The sequence below is a fragment of the Tamandua tetradactyla genome, chromosome 6 (genome assembly GCF_023851605.1).
Source record: "Tamandua tetradactyla isolate mTamTet1 chromosome 6, mTamTet1.pri, whole genome shotgun sequence".
In the NCBI taxonomy this organism is placed as follows: Eukaryota; Metazoa; Chordata; class Mammalia; order Pilosa; family Myrmecophagidae; genus Tamandua; species Tamandua tetradactyla.
This window is the reverse complement of record NC_135332.1, coordinates 97,291,869-97,315,670: the sequence shown is the minus strand read 5'-3', so window position 1 is coordinate 97,315,670 and position 23,802 is coordinate 97,291,869. Positions and strand designations below refer to the sequence as shown.

The following is a 23,802-nucleotide window of genomic DNA, read 5'->3' as shown; positions in this document are numbered from 1 at the left end:
CTTTTTTTTTTTCTTTAATCATCTCAGTTTTCTTTTTAAGACTTCTGACACTAGCAGTTTTTTCACAATAGGATACCACTTGGTTTCACTGATATAATGGTTTTCCATTTTTGTCATTCAGAGATGCAGTCAGAATGCTAAACTCTGACTTTATAGGGGTCCAGGTTGGAGCTGAGTGGATGTGTGGTCTTCTCACCTACGCATGTTCACCTATACCTTAAAGTCTTCTGTGTTTCCCAGCGTACTTTGTAGCTAGGTTGGCCAGGTGCTGGGTTTTGGTCAATACATGTGAGAGTGTGTGGAAGCAAGGGGGTTCCTCCCCCACGAAAGTCATTAGTCTTTCCACTGTCTTCCTGAACACATCCGCACATGATCTTGGCAGAGCCTATGAGATGGAACCACCTTCTTCTAGAGGTCATCATTTACAGGGTCAGGAGAGTAGCCAGATGTAGATAAAATGGTGATGTGAACAGAGAACTGTACTTCTATTTGTTAAGCTACTGAGACTTTAGGGGATGATTTGTTATAGCAGCATGGCCTGGTTTACCTTGATAGATGGAGGTGCATTGCCTGACTTGGGCTTTTGTACTTGACCTATGTTGATGCTCTACTATTTGGTGTCTGGCATTCATTGTCAGTCAAGGTGAAACATTTATTTCTGTTAATCATGAAAACACCATTCGTTTCTTAAATTTCATGAAAAATTTAAAAGGGACTTTGAAAGTTGCCTTTTGCCACTCACTTTTAAATTGATCATCGTTTTCATTTATTACTTTGAAGGTTATATCACCAAGGTAAATGATTGTTCAAATTAGATAACAACACTCTGGAGTAAATTTCTTCATTTTTCTATATAGTTCTATGTGAATTCTCTTGGGAAGCATATTAAATTCTCCTGTTGAGAATTGGAAGACTAGCACTGCAATTCTTCTGAGCTAGAAGACATCTTCAGGTAGCGTACTCAATACTCTTGGATTTTCACTGTAAAGTTGCTGGAAGTCTCAGAGAAGCATGGACAAACAAAGTACTCTATACAATAAGCTGAGACATATTTGAATTGACTTTTGTTTTGCTATTATTATACACAGATTATCCTGGGTTCTATGAGCTAGAAGTTGAAAAATTAAAAAGCTTTCATCTTTCCAAAGACCACACTCCAAATTTTCATTATGGTCTCCATCAAAGGATGACAAAGTGAGCGTGACTCACTTAGAATGCAAAGCCGCTGAATTTGGAGCCTCTGAGCCATATTATCCCTATGTTATAGAGAAATCACGCTCCCTTCCCTCAGCTGGAGCATCTGATAATACTACTAGACGATTGCCAGTGAACGGGCATGTACTACTCATGACAGACTTCCAAATGAGCCATTTCCTAAATAGGTTTGTGAACCTTTAAGTGAGAAAATAATAACCATGGAATTGTTTTCAGAGGACCTTTTAGAAAGGAACAATTTTATTCTTCTCAGCAAACTTATTCTTTCACAAATGGAGGCAGGAGAGAATAATTTTGTCTTTGAATGTGCTCTAGTTTACAACTTGCTGGGATACCAGAAACAGAGCTGCTTTTAAAACAGGGAATTTATTAAATTGCAAGATTACAGTTCTAAAGCCATGAAAATGTCCAAATTAAAGCAAAGATAGAAATGTCCAATCTAAGGCATCCAGGGAAAGATAGCTTGGTCCAAGAAGGCCAATTATTTTCAGAGTTTTTCTCTTAACTGGAAAGGCACACGGTGAGCATGGCAAAGTCCGCTAGCTTTCTCTCCAGGCTTCTTGCTACATGAAGCTCCCCCAGGGTGTTTTCCTTCTTCATCTCCAAAGATCTATGGCTGCATGGGCTCTGTGGTTCATGTGGCTTTCTCGTGGTTCTGAATCTTTTTTCAAAATGCTTCCTCTTTTAAAGGATTCCAGTAAATTAATCAAGACCCACCTGGAATGGGTGGAGGCACTTCTTCCTCTACTCAAAGGTTAATGCCCACAATTGGACGAGTCATATGTCTGTGGAGATAATCTAATCACGTTTCTAGCCTATAGTACTAAGTAGGGATTAAAAGGAACAGCTGCCTCTATATGATGACTCAGTATAAAAACACGGCTTTTCTAGGGCACATAATCCTTTCAAACTGGCACAGAATGCATTAATATCAAGATATTGGATACCACAAGTGTAATTCCTTACTTACTAGAGGTACTTTTTCTTTTCTTCATGCAAACTCCATGTAGCTACCCTTTAGGACCTTAACATTTATTTTTCTCATTTTAAGGTAAAAAATCTCAAAATGAGTGCCTTCATCAGCTGCTCAAGGGATCACAGGTCTGGAACAGCAGAGTACTTAGAAGCCTTTGCTTTTAGAAAAGTACCAGTACTGGAATGGTACCAAAAATAATGCTGTAGGAACAAGTCTTCTGGCTAAGCTCTGACTACACTTACTACTGAGAAAGAATGCACACAAACACAGATGCACTTCTATTTCTGTGTAGATAGGTAGATGATGGATGGATAATAGGGCATAGAGGATAAATAGAAAATGTAATAGATGAATAGGTAGATGATAATTTCATAGATAGGTGATAATATGGATATGAAAGATAAATATAGATTGGTGATAGGTGATTGATGATAGATGATGGATGGATGGATAGATAGATGGATAGATGGATAGAGGGAGTATCCACCTTCCTGCCAATGAAACTGTTAAAATAAATCACAGAAGACCTAAATAGATGGAAGGGCATACCATGTTCATGGATTGGAAGACTAAATATAGTTAAGATGTCAATTTTACCTAAATTGATTTACAGATTCAACGCAATACCAATCAAAATCCCAACAACTTACTTTTCAGAAATAGAAAAACCAATAAACAAATTTATCTGGAAGGGCAGGATGCCCCGAATTGCTAAAAGTATCTTGAGGGAAAAAAGACGAAGCTGGAGATCTCACGCTGCCTGACTTTAAGGCATATTATGAAGTCACAGTGGTCAAAACAGTATGGTACTGGCATAAAGATAGATTTATTGACCAATGGAATCAAATAAAGTGCTCAGATATAGACCCTCTCATCTATGGACATTTGATCTTTGATAAGGCAGTCAAGCCAACTCACCTGGGACAGAACAGTCTCTTCAATAAATGGTGCCTAGAGAACTGGATATCCATATGCAAAAGAATGAAAGAGGACCCGTATCTCACACCCTATGCAAAAGTTAACTCAAAATGAATCAAAGATCTAAACATTAGGTCTAAGACCATAAAACAGTTAGAGGAAAATGTAGGGAGATATCTTATGAATCTTATAATTGGAGGTGGGTTTATGGACCTTAAACCTAAAGCAAGAGCACTGAAGAAAGAAAGAAATAAATGGGAGCTCCTCAAAATTAAACACTTTTGTGCATCAAAGAACTTCATCAAGAAAGTAGAAAGACAGCCTACACAATGGGAGACAATATTTGGAAACGACATATCAGATAAAGGTCTAGTATCTAGAATTTATAAAGAGATTGTTCAACTCAACAACAAAAAGACAGCCAATCCAATTACAAAATGGGAAAAAGACTTGAACAGACACTTCTCAGAAGAGGAAATACAAATGGCCAAAAGGCACATGAAGAGATGCTCAATGTCCCTGGGCATTAGAGAAATGCAAATCAAAACCACAATGAGATATCATCTCACACCCACCAGAATGGCCATTATCAACAAAACAGAAAATGACAAGTGCTGGAGAGGATGTGGAGAAAGAGGCACACTTATCCACTGTTGGTGGGAATGTCAAATGGTGCAACCACTGTGGAAGGCAGTTTGGCGGTTCCTCAAAAAGCTGAATATAGAATTGCCATATGACCCAGCAATACCATTGCTAGGTATCTACTCAAAGGACTTAAGGGCAAAGACACAAATGGACATTTGCACACCAATGTTTATAGCAGCATTATTTACAGTTGCAAAGAGATGGAAACAGCCAAAGTGTCCATCAACAGACGAGTGGCTAAACAAACTGTGGTATATACATACGATGGAATATTATGCAGCTCTAAGACAGAATAAACTTATGAAGTATGTAATAACATGGATGGACCTAGAGAACATTATGCTGAATGAGACTAGCCAAAAACTAAAGGACAAGTACTGTATGGTCTCACTGATATGAACCGACATTCGTGAATAAACTTGGAATATGTCATTGGTAACAGAGACCATCAGGAGATAGAAATAGGGTAAGATAGTGCGTAATTGGAGCTGAAGGGATATGGACTGTGCAACAGGACTGGATACAAAAACTCAGAAATGGACAGCACAGTACTACCTAACTGCAATGCAATTATGTTAAAACACTGAATGAAGCTGCATGTGAGAATGATAGAGGGAGGAGGGCTGGGGACATAAATGAAATCAGAAAGAAAGATAGATGTTAAAGATTGAGATAGTATAATCTAGGAATGCCAAGAGTCTGTAATAATAGTGAAATGTATAATGTACAAATTTTAAAAATGTTTTTGCATGAGGAAGAACAAAGGATTGTCATTATTGCAGGGTGCTGAAAATAGATGATAACTAATACTTCAAAATGTCACATTATGTGTGAGACTAAAGCAAAAAATGCTTATTTGTTACAAAATTTAGATTTTGACTAGAGCATTTCCTAATATAACTCATGTAGATAGTTTGATTGAATGTCATAAGTACTTGGAATCTCAGGTAGCACATGAGATTTTGTTGGTTTGTCCAGAGTGATGCCCCAATGAATCCCAGAATGATTTGATCATTGACTGGAAAAGTATTTGCAAGCCCCCCTCGGGGAATGGTGAGAGTGGGGAGAAATTCAACTTCCCCAAGTTGAATTCTTGATATTCTCACAAGCAGTGTGGACAACCAAAGCTATAGGCTGAGCCCCCAGTCTTGGGGTTTGTTCACATGAAACTTAACCCCACAAAAGATAGGTCAAGTCTACTTAAAATTTAGGCCTAAGAGTCACCCCCAAGAGAGCCTCTTTTCTTGCTCAGATGTGGCCTCTCTCTCCAGCCAACATGATGAGCAGTCTCACCACCCTCCCCCTCTCTGTGTGGGACATGACTCCCAGGGGTGTGGACCTTCCTGGCAACGTGGGACAAAGATCCTGGAATGAGCTGAGACTCAGCATCAAAGGACAGAGAAAAACCCTAGAATGAGCTGAAAATTAACATCAAGACGGAGAGAACCTTCTCGACCAAAAGGGGGAAAAGTAAAATGAGACAAAGTGCCAATGGTTGAGAGATTCCAAACAGAGTGGAGAGGTTATCCTGGAGGTTATTCTTACGCATTAAATAGATATCACCTTGTTATTCAAGATGTAGTGGAGAGACTGGAGGGAATTGCTTGAAAATGTAGTGCTGTGTTCCAGTAGCCATGTTTCCTGATGATGATTGAACAATGATATAGCTTTCACAATGAGACTCTGTGAATGTGAAAACCTTATGTCTGATGCTCCTTTTAGCTACTATATCAACAGAAGAGCAGAACATATGGAATAAAAATAAATAACAGGGGGAACAAATGTTAAAATAAATTCAGTTTGAAATAGTGGTAAATGAAAGCGAGGGATAAGGGGTATGGTACGTATAGTTTTTTTTTCTCTATTATTTTATTTCTTTTTCCGTTGTCTTTTTATTTCTTTTTCTAAATCGATGCAAATGTACTAAGAAATGATGAATATGCAACTATGTGATGATATTAAGAATTACTGATTATATATGTAGAATGGAATGATTTCTAAATGTTTTGTTTGTTAATTTTCTTTTAATTAAAAAAAAAAGAATAAAACCAAAAAAAAAAAAAAAGAAATGAAATCTGTGTTGGGAAACCCGGTCTCAATTCACCACTTGGCTGGCCTCACATATTTAACCAACAGTATTTCCAAACTTGTCTTCTCATCTCTAAAACAGGTCTAATGACACACATGATGTGCCACTCACCTAATGGATTTTGTGAAGGAGCCAATGAAATGAACAACCGGAAGAGTCATAACAATAAATGTGGGCAAATTATTTAAACAGGTCTGTCCACATTGTCTGTCTAACCTGCTTTGGTGGCTTTGTTTTCATTTTAATATTTTGTTTTGAAATAATTATTTGAAATACTCAACACTTTGTTTTGAAATAATTATCATTTCACAGGAAGTGGCAAATCAATGTGCATCCTTCCCTCAGTTTCCCCCCATGAAACTGCCTGTTTCCTGTCAAAAGCAGGAAATGAACATTGTGACAATGCATGGAACGTACTCAGATTTCACCAGCTGGGCATGCACCCATTTTTGTGTGTTCCGTAGTTTTATGCAATTTCATCACATGTGTAGATTCAACACCACAATAGAGATAAAGAACTGCCCCATCACTGCATAGCTCCTTTGGGCTACCTCTCCTAACTATACCCACTACCCTCTCATCACCCCTGACCTTTGGCATCACCTGCCTGTTCTCCAGTGCTATAATTTTGTTGTTCCAAATGCTACATAAATGGGATTATACAGTGAGTGACTTTTCGGGATTTTTTTTTTTTTTGTACGCTGCATGGCGGGGTCACATTCCATTATTTCTCTATGTGAGTATCCCATTATTGCAGTACCATTTTTTTTTATTTTTGTTTGTTTGTTTGTCTTGCTTGTTTGTTTGTTTTTTGGGAAGTGCATGAACTGGGACTCAAACCTGCATCTCCTGCATGGCAGATGAGAGAATTCTACCACTGAACTACCCTTGAACCCCCTGGGGATTGGTTTTAAAACTGAGCACAATTCCCTGGCGATGCATCCAACTTGTTTCGTATAGCAGTAGAATGAACTATTCCATGCTATGAATGAACCACAGTTGGTTCAATCATTTATCTACTGAAGGACTTTGGGGTTGTTTCTAGTATTTGGCTACTACAAATGATGCTGCTGTGAACAATAATGAAGAGGAATCACGAGAATACAGGTTTTCATTTCTCAGGGAATAAAAGCTCAAGAGCGAAATCACCAGATTACATCGTAATTGCATGCTTAGTTTTATAAGAAACTTCTGAACTATTTTCAAGAGTGGCAGAACTACCCAAAGTGTGTGAGTGATCCAGTTTCTCTGCATCCTTGCTAGCATTTGGTGTTGCCCCTATTTTTTATTTTTGCCATTCTGATAGATGTGCTGTGATATCTAATTATTATTATTTTTTAAATTGGGCACCGGATCAATGATTACCAGATGCCCTAGCAACAACAATTATACTTCCGAAATCTCTTGATGTCAATGCCTCACAAAGAGCAACTGAAGCGTCCTATGTCTGCCGCTCACACAGAAGCCCTTTTTTTCTAATCATGTTTTTAAATGTGCACTTCCCTAATGGCTAGTGATGTTAACCACCTCTTCATGTGTCTATCTTCAATGTGTATATCCTCTTGATGAACTGTCTGTTCATGTCTAATGCCCATTTTCTAGTTAGATTGTTCATTTTTTTTGCTGTCAAGTTTTCAGAGTTCTTTATATATATCTTAGATACAAAGCCTTTGTCAGATATGTGGTTTGACATTATTTTCTCCCAATCTGTAACTTGCCTTTTCATCCTCTTAAAAGGATCTTTCACAGAGAAAAGATTTTAATTTAAGTTTATTTTAATTTTTATGCGTCAAATTTTCCTTTTTTGGATCATGCTTTTGGCATCTAAAAACTCTTTGCCTCACTATAGGTTGTGAAGATTTTCTCCTATTTTTTGCTCTAGTTTTAGATTTTGCATTTAAGTCCCTGATTCGTTGATTTTGACAGAAGGTACGATATTATAGATTTTGCATTTAAGTCCCTGATTCGTTAATTTTGACAGAAGGTATGATATTAAATCCAAGGTTTTTTGGGAGGATTTTTACTATGTTATTGACATGTTATACCAATATGTTGGTATGTTTGTCCTTCCCCATGTAATTGTCATCCTACAAAGAGGAAGGAACAAATCTTAATCTCTTTCTTCATCTCTACCGAGTCTAGCCTAGCGCTTTGTGGCTAGAAAGGATTTAGTGATAACTGCAGATTTAAAATGAATTGAGTTACCAGCCTCACAATTGCTAGACTAGGGACAGGTCTCCTCTTTCTATATTCAGATGCAATATAAAAAGATTATTTTCTTAAAAGGCAGAGTATACAGTGGCAAATATATCTCAATAAAACTGCATTAAAAAAAAAAAAGGCAAAACAGTGGAGGAACCAGCAGCACGTCCCAGGGGATAACCTGCTGACTCCTATTCTCCACTGCTGTACAGGTTGGAGCCTGTCTGTTTGTTAATGAGCTCAGGATGGCAGCTTTGATTGCCCAAGGAACGTGCAGTCAATTCCAGGAAACTGTGGAAACTGACACTGCTGGTTCTTAAATATCTTTCCAATTCATTTGCCTGTGGTTTTACTTTAAAACATGCTTCTCAAGGCAGTTAGAACTTTGAAATAATACATATACATACACACACACAAACATATATGCATACGTATATATGTTGTTGTCTCTGCTGCTGTTTCCCACAAATAGCTTCCAAATTCTACCTCCTTCGTGTTTTGCCTATATTTAAATGTCCATTAATTAAGGACTGCGGGCACCAGTCCCTTCCCTTCCAGCTTACTAAAGACCCTGTGGTTAGGTGACAACAGGTGTGTGTATGTAAGTCCATGTGTTATTTGTTCATGTGTCCAGTGCTTCAGTGCTTAAAAGCTCAAAAGTAAAGGTCAATATCCTTCTGTAGAAAAGGCCTCTTAACTTAAAAAATAGCACCAACTTTTCTTTAGTTTGTGTCACTTGGTTAAAATAAAATAAGGAGAAGAAGGAGATTCAGAGAATTAGAGAGTGTGCAAATTAATTATTATCAGGATATGACACATGGGCAAATGAACTTTCTAGTGTTAAAGTATTTGGACAAGCTTCTGTAGTGAATTTTGCAGCATTTAATTCTATTTCTGATCATCATTTGTCAGACACAAACAATGACTGTTCTTCTCTGCACCAAAAATAACCTTTTAGGAAGTGGTTCTATTAATTGTTAAGAGGATTTGCAGATTGAAGTTGTTTTTGCAAAGGCATACACTACACTGAGCAGTAAAGTTGGAATTTGGAAAAACCCATGCTGGAATTTAGAAAAAAAACTCATGCTTGGAATTTAGAAAAAATACCCATTAGCCCCTTAATCTTCGTAATTTCCTGTGTCATTTTATTGAATTTGTTCTCTAGCCATCTTTGTAAAATGCAATCTACATTTCCCTTTCATTACTATATAGTATTTAATCTTTATATCAGAGAAAAACATCCACGGGCTACTATCAATAACCACAAAATCTATATGTAGGTTTTCTGCTTTCTTAAAGATTATCTCCTGAAATAAGAAAGCGATGAATAATGGTTTGTCTTGATAAAGGGCAGCTGTTTATGTTGGAAAAAAACTGGACAGATGAGATAATTATTGGCAAGTTTTCTAGTTTCCCCCTTGGGGCTGGTTTGAACACATTTTGGACCAATCCCCCATGAGATAAAGTGAGCAGTCGTGCCACAGCTGGTTGGGGTTTTGTATTCTTTCTGGATGGACCCTTCTCCTCGTCAAGAAGGGCCCATGGGTCGTGGAGAGCATCTTACCTTGGCACCGTATACCGCCTGGGTGTCTCCTGCACGTTCCGTGGTTTGGCGAATGTTTGTATCATATCCCTCAGCCCTAAATAGGGTCAGAAATTGCTTCCACATAGCTGTCTTGGAAAGCTGTCTCTGGAGGCCCTCTTGGTTGCCTGGGGAAAGCCTGGGTATGCTTTTACAATAAAGGCCCTAATGAGTCCTTGCAGCCTGGTTTTAAGAGCAGTAGTACAAAATCTCTTCGTTTGGCTAATGCTGGGGCATCTCTCAGTCTGCTGGGAGCCTCCCTGGGAAGCTGTACTAGTCAGAGCAAAAGGATTATCGGCTCTGTGGATCCTGAGCTTAGCCACAGATCTTTAGTCTTCTATTTTGGGAGCAGCCTCTGATTTGGAATCTCTGGGTGTGTTACGACTGCCCTCTAAAGGTCGGGATGCATTCCTAAGTCAAATCTATTGAAAGAAATGATTCAAGTGATAAACAGCTTAGTATATACGAATAAAAAAGGAAGTAGATTGCTGGACAGAATTCTGCATTAGTAATTGTGTTGGTTATGGCGCTTGGCAATCGAGGGGTACACAATAGACAGGCAGATGCTCTAGGTTTCTTCAAAGATCATTTTAGTGACAGGCCAGTTTTGTAACTAGAAACTTATGCTAAGCTCATATGAAGAATTTAAACCCAAGCATTGTTACATTTTTAATTTACACCATACAGAATTCGTTAAGGTGATTTTCCTATGCGGTTTAATTAGTCAATTAATGATTAATCCAAGAATTGACTTCTAACCCCATACTTTATGATTGCAAAGTGTTTTATAAATGTAAGATTAAACTGAGTGCAAAAAGGTAGATCAGAACACATTTCCCCTTAGATGTAACTAATGCCCTGTAATCTCTGCCTGGTTTTGGCAGTGCAGAGAGATAAGGGCCCCTCGTGTGTATTACTGGGGACTGTGTGATGGAGAAATATCCTTCTACAAAATGTTCCCAGTCTTCTCCAAATTGATCTACAGATGCAGTGCAACTCCTATCAAAACCCCAGCTGCCTATTTTGTACAGAACTTGCCCAGCTGATCCTCAAATTCACACAGAATTACGAGAGATCCAGAATAGCCTTAATAAACTTGAAAAAGAGAACAAAGGCATTTGTATATGTGTGTGTCCATGTGCATGTGTGTGCATACAGTGGCATGGAATCATTTACTGGCCCCTGCTGGCATTCTGTGTAAATCGTATCTGCTGCAGATTGCAGTAAGAGGAGTTTGCTTGAGAAAAGAATTTGCACTTTGTGAAAAGGTGAGTAAAATATTTACTGGCAACCTGTTTATATATAAAATGATATTAAAAAATGGGTGATAGAGGAGAAAATGACCAAAGGACAATTGAAAAAATTGGAGTATAGATTGAAAGCTTAATATCAATGCTAAATTTCTTGAACTTGATAGCTGTCCTTAAGGCGGTTACATAAGTGAGTGTCCTCGTTCTTAGGAAACGTACATGGAAATGTTAGGTGTTCAAGGAGCACGATGTATACAACCTAATCTCAAATGTTGAGAGAATAGCTAGAAATATGGATGGATAGGTAGATAGATAGAAAGATAGATAGACAATGATATAACAAATGTGGCAAAATGCTGGTAGCTGGAAAATGTGAGTATCTGGGTGGGATTATGTTGGAGTTCTATGTATTGTTTCTGTATTATTTTTGCAACTGTCCTTAGTGCTAGTTTGAATCTGTTTTGTACCCCAGAAAAGACTATGTTCTTTCAATGGGCGCAGACCCATTGCAGGTAGGACCTTTTGGTTTGGTTGTTTCCATGGAGATGTGACCCACCCAATTCAAGGTTAGTCTTAATGGTTTACTGGAGTCTTTTATGACAGGATACCAAGAGCTCAGAGCTCAGAGATGTTTGGAGACAGAGAAAGAAAATGCCCTGGGAGAAGCCAGAAGGATCCACAGGAGCTGGGAGAGCCATTTTTAAACCAACCCAGGAGAGAAGGGCCAACAGACATCACTATGTGCATTCCCATGTGACAGAAGAACCCTGGACGCCATCAGCCTTTCTCCAGTGAAGGTATCTTCTTCTTGATGCCTTCGTGTGGACATTTCTGTAGCCTTAGAACTGTAAATTTGTAACTTAATAAATGTCCTTTAAAAAAACCAACCCATTTCCGGTATATTGCATTCTGGCACGTTTAGCAAACTGAAACAGTCTTGTAAGTTTGAAATTATTTCTAAAGAAAAAGTTTTGTTTTTCTCTTTTAAATGGGAACCCAACAGAAAGTAATTCTGGAAGTCAATTTAAAAATCAGTTTCCAATCATGGGTTAAAGGTAAGATTTAGTAATGACCTGCTGGGCTCTAGGGAGGGTCCAAGCCTGTGATTTCCTCTGACGGTGAAGAAAAGCTGAGGGCCCAGTTCTGGACAGCAGAGTGTTCCCTACAGCCTGTAGCTTCACTACCTGGACCCAGAGGGTACCCTGTGGATGGGGAAGTATTCTGAGCTACCCTCATGGCACACCTGGGGAAGGTATGGAGGCCCGTGGTGCAGGTTGGGGATGTGGGCTGCCCACTGTGAGTGGTGCAGGATTTGACCCTTGCTGTTTCTCCAAACAGTGCTTCTGGGGAAGGGTGGGCTTGTGGGGTTGTCCTCAAGGGTACTGCTCCCAGGAGCTCTTACCTTCCCTGTGGTAGTTATATTTTGATGGATTCAGTTTCTATTTGTGTAGGTTTACCTTGGGTGAACCTCTAATCTGATTTTTTTCGTAAACTTTTTATTTAGAACTATTTTCACACTTAGAGGACAGTTGCAAAAACAATGCAAAACCAATACAGAGAATTTCAACACAACCCCCTCCCAGATACCCAGATACACCAACTTGAACACTTTGCCGCATTTGCTGTATCCGCCCATCTATTGATTGATCTATTGATTTATCTAGCTATGCATCCATCTATCTATCTGTCTGTCTACCTATTTATCAATTTTCTAAGCATTTGAGAGTAGGTTGTATACATAATGCTCTTCGAAAACATAATACTTGCATGTACATTTCCTAAGAATGAGGATATTCACTTCTGTAACAACCTTAGGCATTGTTACCTGGGATCTGGTTTTGACCTCTGACTTTGTAAACTACTGTTAGGTTTGGAAATGGGAAATATTGTGTTATATATATGCTACCACAACAAAAAAGAAAACAGAAAAAAGAAAAACTAGTGGTCAGACTACCTAGGGAGAAGGTTAAATATTTTAGAGATCGTGATATTGCAGCTGGATTTTTTTTAAAAAAAACTTTTTTTATGGTGAAATATAACATATATATGAAGAAAGGAAGAAAAGGCAATAATTTTCAAAGTACATTTCAACAACTACTTACAGAACAGATTTCAGAGTTTGTTATGGGTTACCTTTGCACTATTTCAGATTTTTCCTTCTACCTTCTCCAAAACACTGCAGGCTAAAAGAAATGTCAATATAGTGATACAGCAGTCATACTCATTTGTTAAATCCTATTTTCTCTGCTATAACTCCTCCTTCTCTGTTGGCCCTTCTTCCAATCTATAGGATTGGGTAGATCCCTACCCTAGGCCAGACCCATTCTGACTTTTTCATGTTGAGAAGACATGTTGACATTAAAGGATAGGGGGATGTAATTAGTTGATAATGTTAGAAAGGCTGGTCCCTCCGGGTTTCAGGACTTATCTGGCTTAGGGTAATTATAGGTTCCAGGAAAGCAAACTTAGTAAACTTTTATAGAGTCTTGGTTTGAGCCCTAGGTGTTCTTAAGAGTTAATAAGAGTGATGTTGGTTGGGATTTCACACTTGGGTTTTGAGGGGTGAGTAAGAGTTCACAGGCAGAGAAGAAAGGCAGAAGAGGGAATAGAATGAACCAGCTGCTAATCCCAATACCTATGCCCCAGGGCTGGCCAAGGGACCAAGCTGTGGCTTGAACATGGGTGGGTGGAATGAAGCTGATGAGGGTGGAGATAAAAAATAAGGTAGTATATTTGAACTCCCATGACCAAAGTGGGGCCAACAAGAGCCAACCACCGACTTTTTTTTAAAATTGAAGCCTAATTACCATGCAAAGCATGCACTGATTTTAAGTTCCATGCATTTTAGTAATTGTTTATATCCATGTATCCACTGCCCAAATAGTATCCACATGGATAGATAACTATGTCCTCAGCTCCCTCTCTTCTTAACTATTTCCCAGCCAGTGTCTGATTTCTCCATTGTAGGTTAGTTTTGCCCTGTAATAGGATTTCATGTAAATAGACTCATACTGTATTTACTGATTATGTCTTGTTGTTTTGCTTAATAAAATGATTTTGAGATTCATCCATGTTGCTGAGGGTTCTATTCCATTTCAAAGACAGACCGCAATTTTTTTTTCCAATTCTCTTGTCACTGGGCATTTAGGCTGTTAATGATTTTTGACTATTTTAAGTGAGGTTGATACAAATATTTTCATATAAGTCTTTTTGTGGACTGATGCTGGCCATGGAGGTTTACTGTGACCATATGGAAAGAGGCATTCCCCTTCCACGGACACTGCTAAAAGGGTAGAATGAAAATAAGGAGCTGAAAGGGCCACAATGTGGAGAGATCATGCTTGAGATAAAGAGGAAACATAGAGGAAAACACTCTATTAGAGAGAGGGGGAGAGAGTGGCTTCCTCCACGCCTGGTTAGGAAGTCCACAATTCCTATTGTGTGTGTAAGAAAACAGCTGGCTAAACCTTTCTGTTCTAAGTTGCTGTGGTAGATTGAATTCTGTCTCCCAAGAAAGGACAAGTTTGCAATCTTGATCCCCATTCCTGTGGGTGTGAAATCATTTGTAAACAGTATTTTTGAAAATGTTAAGGTGAGTCAGGGTGTGAACTCATTTTTGAATAGGATCTTCTGGGATCCTATTCAGGTGGGGCCAACTGAATCAGAGCTGGCTTTAATCCATATTCTTTTGGAGACTTTATAGAAAGAAAGCCACAGGGAGGAGCCAAAAGCTGGGAGTTAGCAGAAATCCAAAGAGGCAGAGACACAAGCCAAGGAGCTCCAAAGATTTAGGCAAACCAGCTCCAGAATGCTACAGATTTTAGGGGAAAAAGCATCACCTTGCCAATGTTCTGATATTGTTTTTCTAGTCTCCAAAACTGTGAGCCAACCCAAAGTGCAGTATTTGTCATTGCAGCCTTCGTAAAACAAGACAGTGTTTACTTAGATGATCTTGTTTTGTTTTGTTTCAGTTTGCCTGTAGCCATTAGCTCAAGATTGCTGAGAATCAGATAGACTAGACCTCATACCAGAACTAGAACCTAGCAAAATTGGAAAAGCCACACATTGTTTTCCCCAAGCTGTGGTTTGTGCTAGTAAAAAACCTCAGAGGCCAGAAAGAGAGCAACATTTATTATCTCAAGGTTTCTGTGGATCAGGAATCAGGTCACAAGATTATAGGACCTGTGATAGTTAGATTTAGTTGTCAACTTGGCCAGGTGAACGTGCCTAGTTCTGTTGCTGCGGACATGAGCCAATGGTACGTGACCCTCATCTGTTGCTGATTTACATCTGCAGTTGGCTAGGAGGCATGCCTGCTGCAATGAATGACGTTTGACTTAATTGGCTGGTGCTTAAATGAGAGAGCTCAATATAGCACAGCCCAAGCAGCTCGGCATTCCTCATCTCAGCACTTGCAGCTCAGCCCAGCCCAGGCCTTTGGAGATGCAGAAAGAAATCATCCCCGGGAAAGTTGTTGGAATCCAAAGGCCTGGAGAGAAGGCCAGCAGAGACCATCCTGTGCCTTCCATGTAAGAAAGAACCTCAGTGGAAAGTTAGCTGCCTTTCCTCTGAAGAACTAACAAAATAAATCCCCTTTTATTAAAAGCCAATCTGTCTCTGGTGTGTTGCATTCTGGCAGCTAGCAAACCAGAACAGGACCCAACAGGCCAGAGTTGTGGTCAGCTCAAGGCCCTGATTGAAGTATAAGTTTCAGGTTTGCTCAAGAGGTTGCCGTCAGGGTCAGCTTCTCCACGGCTGTTGGACAGAGGACATCATTTCCTGGTTGTATTGTGGGAAACCAGGGACAAGGCTGCAAGCCTCCAGGAATGTTATGCATTAACAGAACAAGCTGGGCTGAGGCTCTGAAGTTTCAGAAAGCAGGTTTTTATTCATCCATGGCCATAGGGCTCAGCCGAATAGCCTCTGAAAGTCTGAGCCCGAACAAAAGGTTAACATCAGTTTTTATAGACAGGATGATAAGTTAAAGACAAGGTAAATGATTGGCTGGTTTAAATCATGAAGGGCATGAGTGGTTAGGGGAGGGGTTTCTTTACAGGAATTTGTCTTATCTTGCCTATGAGCAGTTTTACCCATTCTCGGGGCAAGCATTATGTTGACGTGTAGTTGTGATTGCTCAAAGGAATTTGGGGAATTTTTAAAGAGGAGGTAGTTTAAATGTGCAGGGAGGGGTGAGGAGCCCGCCTGCTGGAAGGGGCCTGCTTGCTACATTTTCCCCCTTTGATGCTTACCCTGACTTAGAAGAATGAGTCATAGCATCTCCTATATTTCGTTTTTTTCTTGTTGCAGGTGTTGCTATGTCCCAATTTGAGCTGGGCATGGGAAACAAGGTAGCCATGCAGGGTTTAGGTCCCTGCAAAGTCGGGGGGAGGCCAGGGTCTGTGCCCCACCTCTGTTGGCCCCAAGTTTTCTCCTTGGCCCCTTTGTGACTGTGCCTGTCTTAGGTTGTTCCTTCCCTGAGGAATCTTAACCGTCTTTGGCTAACCAGCCATCCTCCAGGGCCAATCAGGGTGATTGAGGTGTGCAAGTGAGGGGTGGGTAATGCCCCCTGAGAGGTACTGATCTGTTTTCTTGACAGCCTGTGCCCCCTGGCCTCCACACCCAGCAACTGCTTTGGGATTTTTTTTTACCTGCTGGTGGGGCCCCGGCTCTGGTCACATGTTTTGGGGAACCCAGGTGTTTTTTCCCTTCAGTGAGGACTCAGCTCATAGCTTTGGGCAAGAGACAGCTGCATGGCACCAGCTGCCAGCAGGCCTCCACCTCAGCACAGCTAAGAGCTCCCTGATCTTGTATGCATTGCACTACCAGGAGGACTGCTCCAGGAAAGGTGTCGGATTCGGTGGGGGGTGAAACCGTACATGTGTTGAAGGCCAGGTGGATTTGGGAACTGTTTCCCTTTCTAGGGGTTATGGTGATAGCCTTGCCATCCTAGAATAGTGAAAACAGCACTACTGAACCTGGCAAGGTGGGATTCCAGCATACTGGGGGACCTTCCTTAGGGTGCATACAGAATAATGCAGGTCTGAGAACTGCCCCGGCATGAATACTGGTTATAGTTTCCACCTTTCTCCCAACATAGGTGGTCTTGAGGCATGCCTGGCATGCTTCATTCCCCTTGGAAGGGCTATGGCCATGCCGAGCAGAAACAGAGGATTGAGGCGCATGGTGCTGGCTATGAGGAGTGCAACCACCTGAACATACAATTAGCCTCAGGGGAGGAAAAGAGACACACACTCTGGGCCGCAGCTAGGAAGGGAAAAGTTACCTGGGTAAGAGGGATCCACCAAATTAGAGTAAACAGTTTTCAGGAAGAACTCCAGGCGACCTATTTCCAGGAGGGCTAAAACTGCTAAACAAAAGACAAATGCAAAGAGCAAGAAAAGACAATTAGCCCACAGACCCGGCAGGCCGGGATGCCCATGCGTCGATTCCTCAATCTTCCACCGTGTGTAGACCAGTCAGCTTCCAGGGTGACTGAGGCAGGGCCCGGAGCTCTCCTTGGGCTTTGGCCATGTGTTGGCGAACTGCTTCCGGTGAGCTAGAGCCGGGCAACGACGGTCATTCAGGCTTCGGTCACGGGCTGGTCAGCTGATCTTGCTGAGATGGAGAAGGCGCAGTGGCTCCTGGAGGATGACATGCGTCAGGTGTTCAGGATGAGGGCTGCACCAGGGGTCATCTGCGGTGGCCTGTGGACCCAAGAGTGGTGAATCCACAGGATGACCTCCGCAACCCTGACAGCTGTTGGGGTTACTAATCCACAGGATGACCTCTGCAACCCTGACAGCTGTTGGGGTTACTAAAACCACACGGTAAGGACCTCTCTGTTGAGGCTGGAGGGAGCCTTATTTTTTTTCTCCAGTTTTTTATCCACACCAAGTCCCCTGGCTCAACCTCATGTAAGGGAGGGGAGATGCTAAAGGGTTGGGGTGCTGCTTTCAACATCTTCCCTTTTAGTTCACCTAAAACTTTTTCTAGCTTTGATTATGATTTCCTTTTTCACAAACCTTCGGCAACTTACTATATTTGTTCAGGCTTTGCTTTACATTTTCCTTATTTTGTAACAGCCATTTATTTTATTTTAGGACAAAACTACCTTTTTTTTTCCTTTGAGTAAAAACACATCCTTTATATCCTTCATACTTAAGTCATTACTTCAAACAAACATTTCGCCACATGCAATTACCATCAAAATTTAATTTGTTAGAATAATGTTAAATACCTGAAATGCCTTAGTCAATGTATATTTGGAACCTCAATATATGATTTTTAAATAAGAATTAATGGCACATATTAAGACTTTTGCAAAAAACTGTAAGGAATAAAACTTACAAGAGAGGCGTTTCTCAATATTAAACAGCTTTTCCAATTAAAAAATATGAAACGTAAAACCAAAGGGGAGCCACAAATTTGGAGTCAAAGCTAATAGGGTTTGGAAGAAAGAAAATCCCTTTGTTTGGAAGAAAGGGACTAAGTGAGGGTACAGAGGTGCCAAGGGAGCTGGACACAGGTCTTCTGCCTTGCCAGGAGTAGGAGCACTATTCACTTTATGATTATAACTTGGTTTATATTTTTTTATATATTCTTTTTATTTCATTATTTGACAAGATGTTAATACTTTACCTGTTGACCCCAGATTTCAGTAGGTCTTGGAACATGTCTCTATGGGAAATCCTATTACTGGTATTGGGGAACTGTTTCCCATTATATCCTTTGGCCTTTCCTTCCCCTGTATTCCAGTCTCCCGTGTCTTCCAGCTCTGCCATTTTATTTAAGACACTGTTAAGTGGATTGCCTGTTTTTCTTAATAATAAAGTCATTATCAAGTGTTTATATGCTGGAGGTGCTGCCTTAATGATAGCATTTCTCTGTGAAGCATTGACTGGGAGGAGGTGGTATGTGGTGGCCTCTCCCAATACAATTGCTGACTTTATAACTTCCTTTTTTAAATTTCTGCATAGCTTTTCACAAACTGTACCACAGTCGACTATTTTGTGGCCACATAGTGTCAGCAGGGCATTGCTTTTTACACCTTTGTGCAGCCAGTGCCAGCAAGTTTGAACTTTTTCCAGTCTGCTGACTAAACTCCTGAAAAACAGTCTGTATAAAGGGATTCATGCTAATTCCTATAAGTTTTATGCAATTGGCATAGTCCAGCATCACTCCTTCAGCCCCTACATCAGCAAATCTGACCGTCCAAGTAATTAACAGTTTACCAATTTTCTGAGTAAAACGCTTATGAATGTCAGTTATGCTTTTATTCTTTTACAGTGGTTTTGAAAGTAAACTGCCTGGTTTCCTCTTCTTTTTGCCTTTGTACTGAGCCAGTTCCTATTTTTGGAGGATATTTGCTTCTTTTTTTCTGACAAACTTTCTCATCTGTCATGGTTAGGGACATGTGTCAACTTGGCCAAGTTGTGGTACCTGTTTATCTGATTGGGCAAGTGCTGGCCTGTCTGTTGCAATGAGGACATTTCATAGGATTAGATCATGATCATGTCAGCTGCATCCATAGCTGATTCCATTTGTAATCAGCCAAAGGGGAGTGTCTTCTACAATGAGTGATGCTTAATCTAATCATGGGAAGCCTTTTAAGGAGGACTCAGAGGAGACAGGTCCCATTCCTGCTTCGGCTGGTGAGCCTCTCCTGTGGAGTTCATCCAGACCATCCATTGGAGTCGTCGGCTTCGCAGCCTGCCGTGTGGATTTTGGACTCTGTGTTTCTGCAGTCACGTGAGACAATTTTATAAATTTTATATTTGCAAGTGTTCCCTGTTGATTCTGTTTCTCTAGAAAACCCTAATACATCATCTAAAATATTCCTATTTTTTTCATCATCTGCCTCATTCTACACTTGCCATCCCACTTATCAGGGTTCCAATTAGCAGTAGCAGTGGCTAGTACCATATGTACTTTCCCTTTGTTTACTTTACCTCATCTCTTCTTATATTTATAGTAGCTGAGAGGACCACAATCCCTCTGGCCCTCTCAGCTACTGACTGATAATTACAAATTTGCAAACAAAATTTTGATTCTGCCATATGGACAATTTTTCCTGTAATTCTGCCAATTCCTTTTCGAAATTCTTTTTTTTTTCCCAGAAGATTGCTCGATCTTTCTACTCACACATTTTCTCTATATTCTGTTAACAAAGCCCATCCTTTTCTATGCACCCCAATCCTTTCTATCCCTTTTTCTAATGGAATGTTTTCTAGATACAGAGAAACTTGAGTAGGCTTTCTCTATTTAATTTTACTCCCCCAGTCTTCACAGGGTCCTGTGCATTTTGCCCATTCCTTTGCAAGTGAGGAGTAAGGTAAATTATCCCATCCTGGGATTTCTTGATTTTTTACTTTGAGCTTCGAGGACTTATTTAAAAATGCCATTATCTCCTAATCTATGTCCAAAGCTTATGGCTCACTATTAATCTATTTCAAGTAAATCTTGAAGAGGGGTTACTGCCTTAAAAATTTCTACATGTCTTATAGCATTAGAAAGTACAAATCAGGGATACAAAATATTCAAATCCAAAACATTATGCATATAAAAAGGACAAGAAACTGGCAACTACAAATTTATCAAGAATGGTTCTAATAAAGCATTACAATATTTAGAAGAACACAGTCCATCTTCTCTGCACAAATTTTCTAAAGCTTTTCTTACTGACCTTTGCCATTATGAAGTCGTGCTGAAATGTGAATCCTGCTCACACTGCCAATTTTGTCACACAAAAGGCAATGTGATATTTGTGGCCATTTGATTTATAGGTTTCGATTCATGGACAACACAGACTTCAGTGATATAAAAACAGATTTTATTAGGAAAGCAATTAAAGGAAATAATTAAAAGATAGTAATTAAGAGTCTTCAAAAATAAAGCATAGTTACCTCACCAGATCAGATGGCACCAACACCTGAAGAGAAGAGTTAGAGAGTTTCAGAAGCAGCATTTCAACTCTCATTAGTAAAAATCCAGAGCAATCTTGGGGGCGGCATTCAGAGTCTCCTTAGTTAAGATCCATAGCAGAGCATAAGATTCTGAGGTGCTCTCCCTCTCTCATAAGGTTCTTTTCTCTCTTCTTCTCCTAAGTTTCTCCTCTTTCTTTCTTTAACTGCTTGCATGCAGTGTTTTTTTTTTTTAATGATATCTTTGCATAATAGTGACCAAATTTCAATTAGCTTATGTGACGGGGCCCAGTTTGGTCCTCTGGGAACTGGCTAGGGACCAAGAAGAGCTTTCTGGGACCTAGATATCTCTATTAAAGTGCACCTCCCTCCAGCAGGATAGCTGGTCCTCCCAGCTAGAGCACACATTTCAACTGTTTCTTACCAAGGTCACACAATGGCAACATCACTTCTACAGAACAGATTCTCTTAATGAGATAAATTTTAAAGCCCCTACACAGATGTTCTCCTCTTAATCTGAAATGTGAAAATTCTAATTTATAAGACAGAGCAATGATAAACCATAATACAGGAGAATTTCTTTTTATCCTCCTTAAAAGTGGTCCACTTTGATTCACAAAGTTTCCTAAGTTGGCCAGGGGTCAGCTTGACTCCGGTCATCAGTAAAAGCTTTCCTAACGTTAGACATCCTGCACCGCAACTGTGTCTCATGGACGTCCCCTCCCATACTGGTGGCACCGATGATTAGGGAGAGGCTTACTGACAAACAGCAAAGGGTTTTAAACAAACTGTCACTTCGTTCGGTCTGGCCGCTCCCCTAGTGGGGACATTGGGCACCTTTTGGCTTTGGTGGTCCGGTATGAACCCTTGCTGGCCCCCCTTTTGGGTTGCCCACCCTGAGCTGTATGAGGATCACCACGAACTCACAGAATCCGAACTCACTCGCAGCCTGGTGTATGGGTCCTGTGGCCCAGGGCTGCCTTTCATTCACACAATCACACACACACACTCCAGCATCCTTTCCTGCACCTCCCTTCCCAGAACCGGACCTGAAGACTTCCATCTCCCCTGGTCTTCCAACTGGAGACCAGTACTCACAGAGTGTCTGGGAGGTGAGCAGGCTCCCCTTTTACTCAGGCTCCCCCAGCCTTTTACCAGTGGGCTGAAACCGACGCACCCAGGCGCTTACCAGTTAGATGGGTAGTGCTCCCAGAAACCTGGTTCCAGAAACTGTCCCAGATCCATCACCACTCCGGCGGTGACAGAGACCCTGCCTGGGGAGGTCAGGAACCCGAAAGATGAGAAAAAGCTCCGTTGCCGGCACTGGATACTGTCGGTTCTCTGGTCCGGGTGACACCTCTGCCATGAGCAAGGGAGGTGAAAATATCACTGGCCTCTTGATCCTGGACAAGCCCCAGAAATGTTGCATGAAACCAGAGACAAGGTTGCAAGCCTCCAGGAACACTACACGGAAACAGAATAACCCGGAGCCAAGGATCTGAAGTTTGGGGAAGTAGATTTTTATTTCTCCATGGCCATAGGGCTCAGCTGAGTAGCCTCTGAAAGTCTGAACCCTGAACAAAAGGTTAGCATCAGTATTTATAGACAGGATGACATGTTAAAGACAAGGTAAATGATCGGCTGATTTAAATCGGGACGGGCGTGAAACTGGGTTTACAGAAGTGGATCAGTGGTTAGGGGAGGGGTTTCTTTACAGGAATTTGTCTTATCTTGCCTATGAGCAGTTTTACCCATTCTCAGGGCAAGTATCCTGTTTACCTGCAGTTCTGACCACTCAGAGGAATTTGGGGAATTTTTAAAAAGGAGGTAGTTTAAATGTGCAAGGAGGGGTGAGCGGGCCGCCTGCTGTAAGAGGCCGGCTTGCTACAGTTGCTTGTTGAACGGGAGGCCACTTTTGGCTCCTTGCCATGTGGCCACTCCATGGGGCAGCTCACAGCATGGCTGGGGTTTCATCACAGTGAGCCAGCGAGAGAACCAGAGTCTGTGGGAGCAACGGAGAGTTGGTCCATTGTAACCCAATGTCAGAAGTCACACACCTTTACTTTTTTTTTATTTTAAGATATCTGTATTATTTATTAAATTGTTTCCAAAAGAATAAAGCACATTTTAAAAATTCGGTTCAATGGAGTGGGTATTTACTGAGTCAACTCTGAACATGTTTCAATTATTGGTTTAATATGGAAGATCGATCTACACAAAATGTTAGAGCAGGTAGATTTTATTGACCTTTGAAAAGTTTTCCAAATTATGAATATTTTTTATCATTTTAGAAACAATACATATCCTCAATTTTATCATGATTTGAGGTTGTGTTTATGTGGGTAGACACAAGGCAATTTGAAATAATATAATTCAACCACCAACTGTCTTTTTCTTAAAGCAACGAGGTAAGTTCCAGAGGTTATTCTACGAGTTTAAAGTACACCCTTGATTATATCAGATTTGGGTCCAAAAGTGGGAAATTCTCCTTCTCTAATGTTTCACTTACTGTCATGTAGGGTGCCTGTGCTCCATAGTATGTTGGTTTAACCAGATAGAAGAATGGGTGGCACAATTATTTGGTTGGAAGAATTCATGCACATAGTCCAACCGAAATATCATAATTCCATATAACTTTCCTCTTTACCTGAATTCTGGGCAGGATACCAAGTACACAACTAAGACTGTCACAGACTTTTTTTTTTTCCTGTAACAAACACAGTCACCAAAGTCTGATATCTGATACTAGCATTAAGCATACTAGTTCTCCACAGAATTTCCATTAACAGTAAAAGTCCAGGCTGCTTTTTTCTTGTTTGGTACCTACCTTAAATTCCACCTATCTCCAGGCACTTCTGCCTCTTGTTATTGCTGACAACATCTAGATTTTCTGTGATCAGATGTAGTTCTTTACTATGCAGCATTAGGCCTTCTTTTAAAATAGAAATTTGAATGCAGTGGGCTTGGTGTTGAAGAGGAATCATACATTTTGTGGATGAGCCCAA

The 23,802-nt window shown here is 40.5% G+C and overlaps 1 non-coding gene across 1 annotated transcript; it reads right to left on the bottom strand.

The window, feature by feature from the left end:
* Window positions 1–7,185: 7,185 nt before the first annotated feature.
* Window positions 7,186–7,316, bottom strand: LOC143689294 (U11 spliceosomal RNA). The gene has a single exon (XR_013178736.1). It is a non-coding gene; the product is annotated as a U11 spliceosomal RNA (small nuclear RNA).
* Window positions 7,317–23,802: the final 16,486 nt, after the last annotated feature.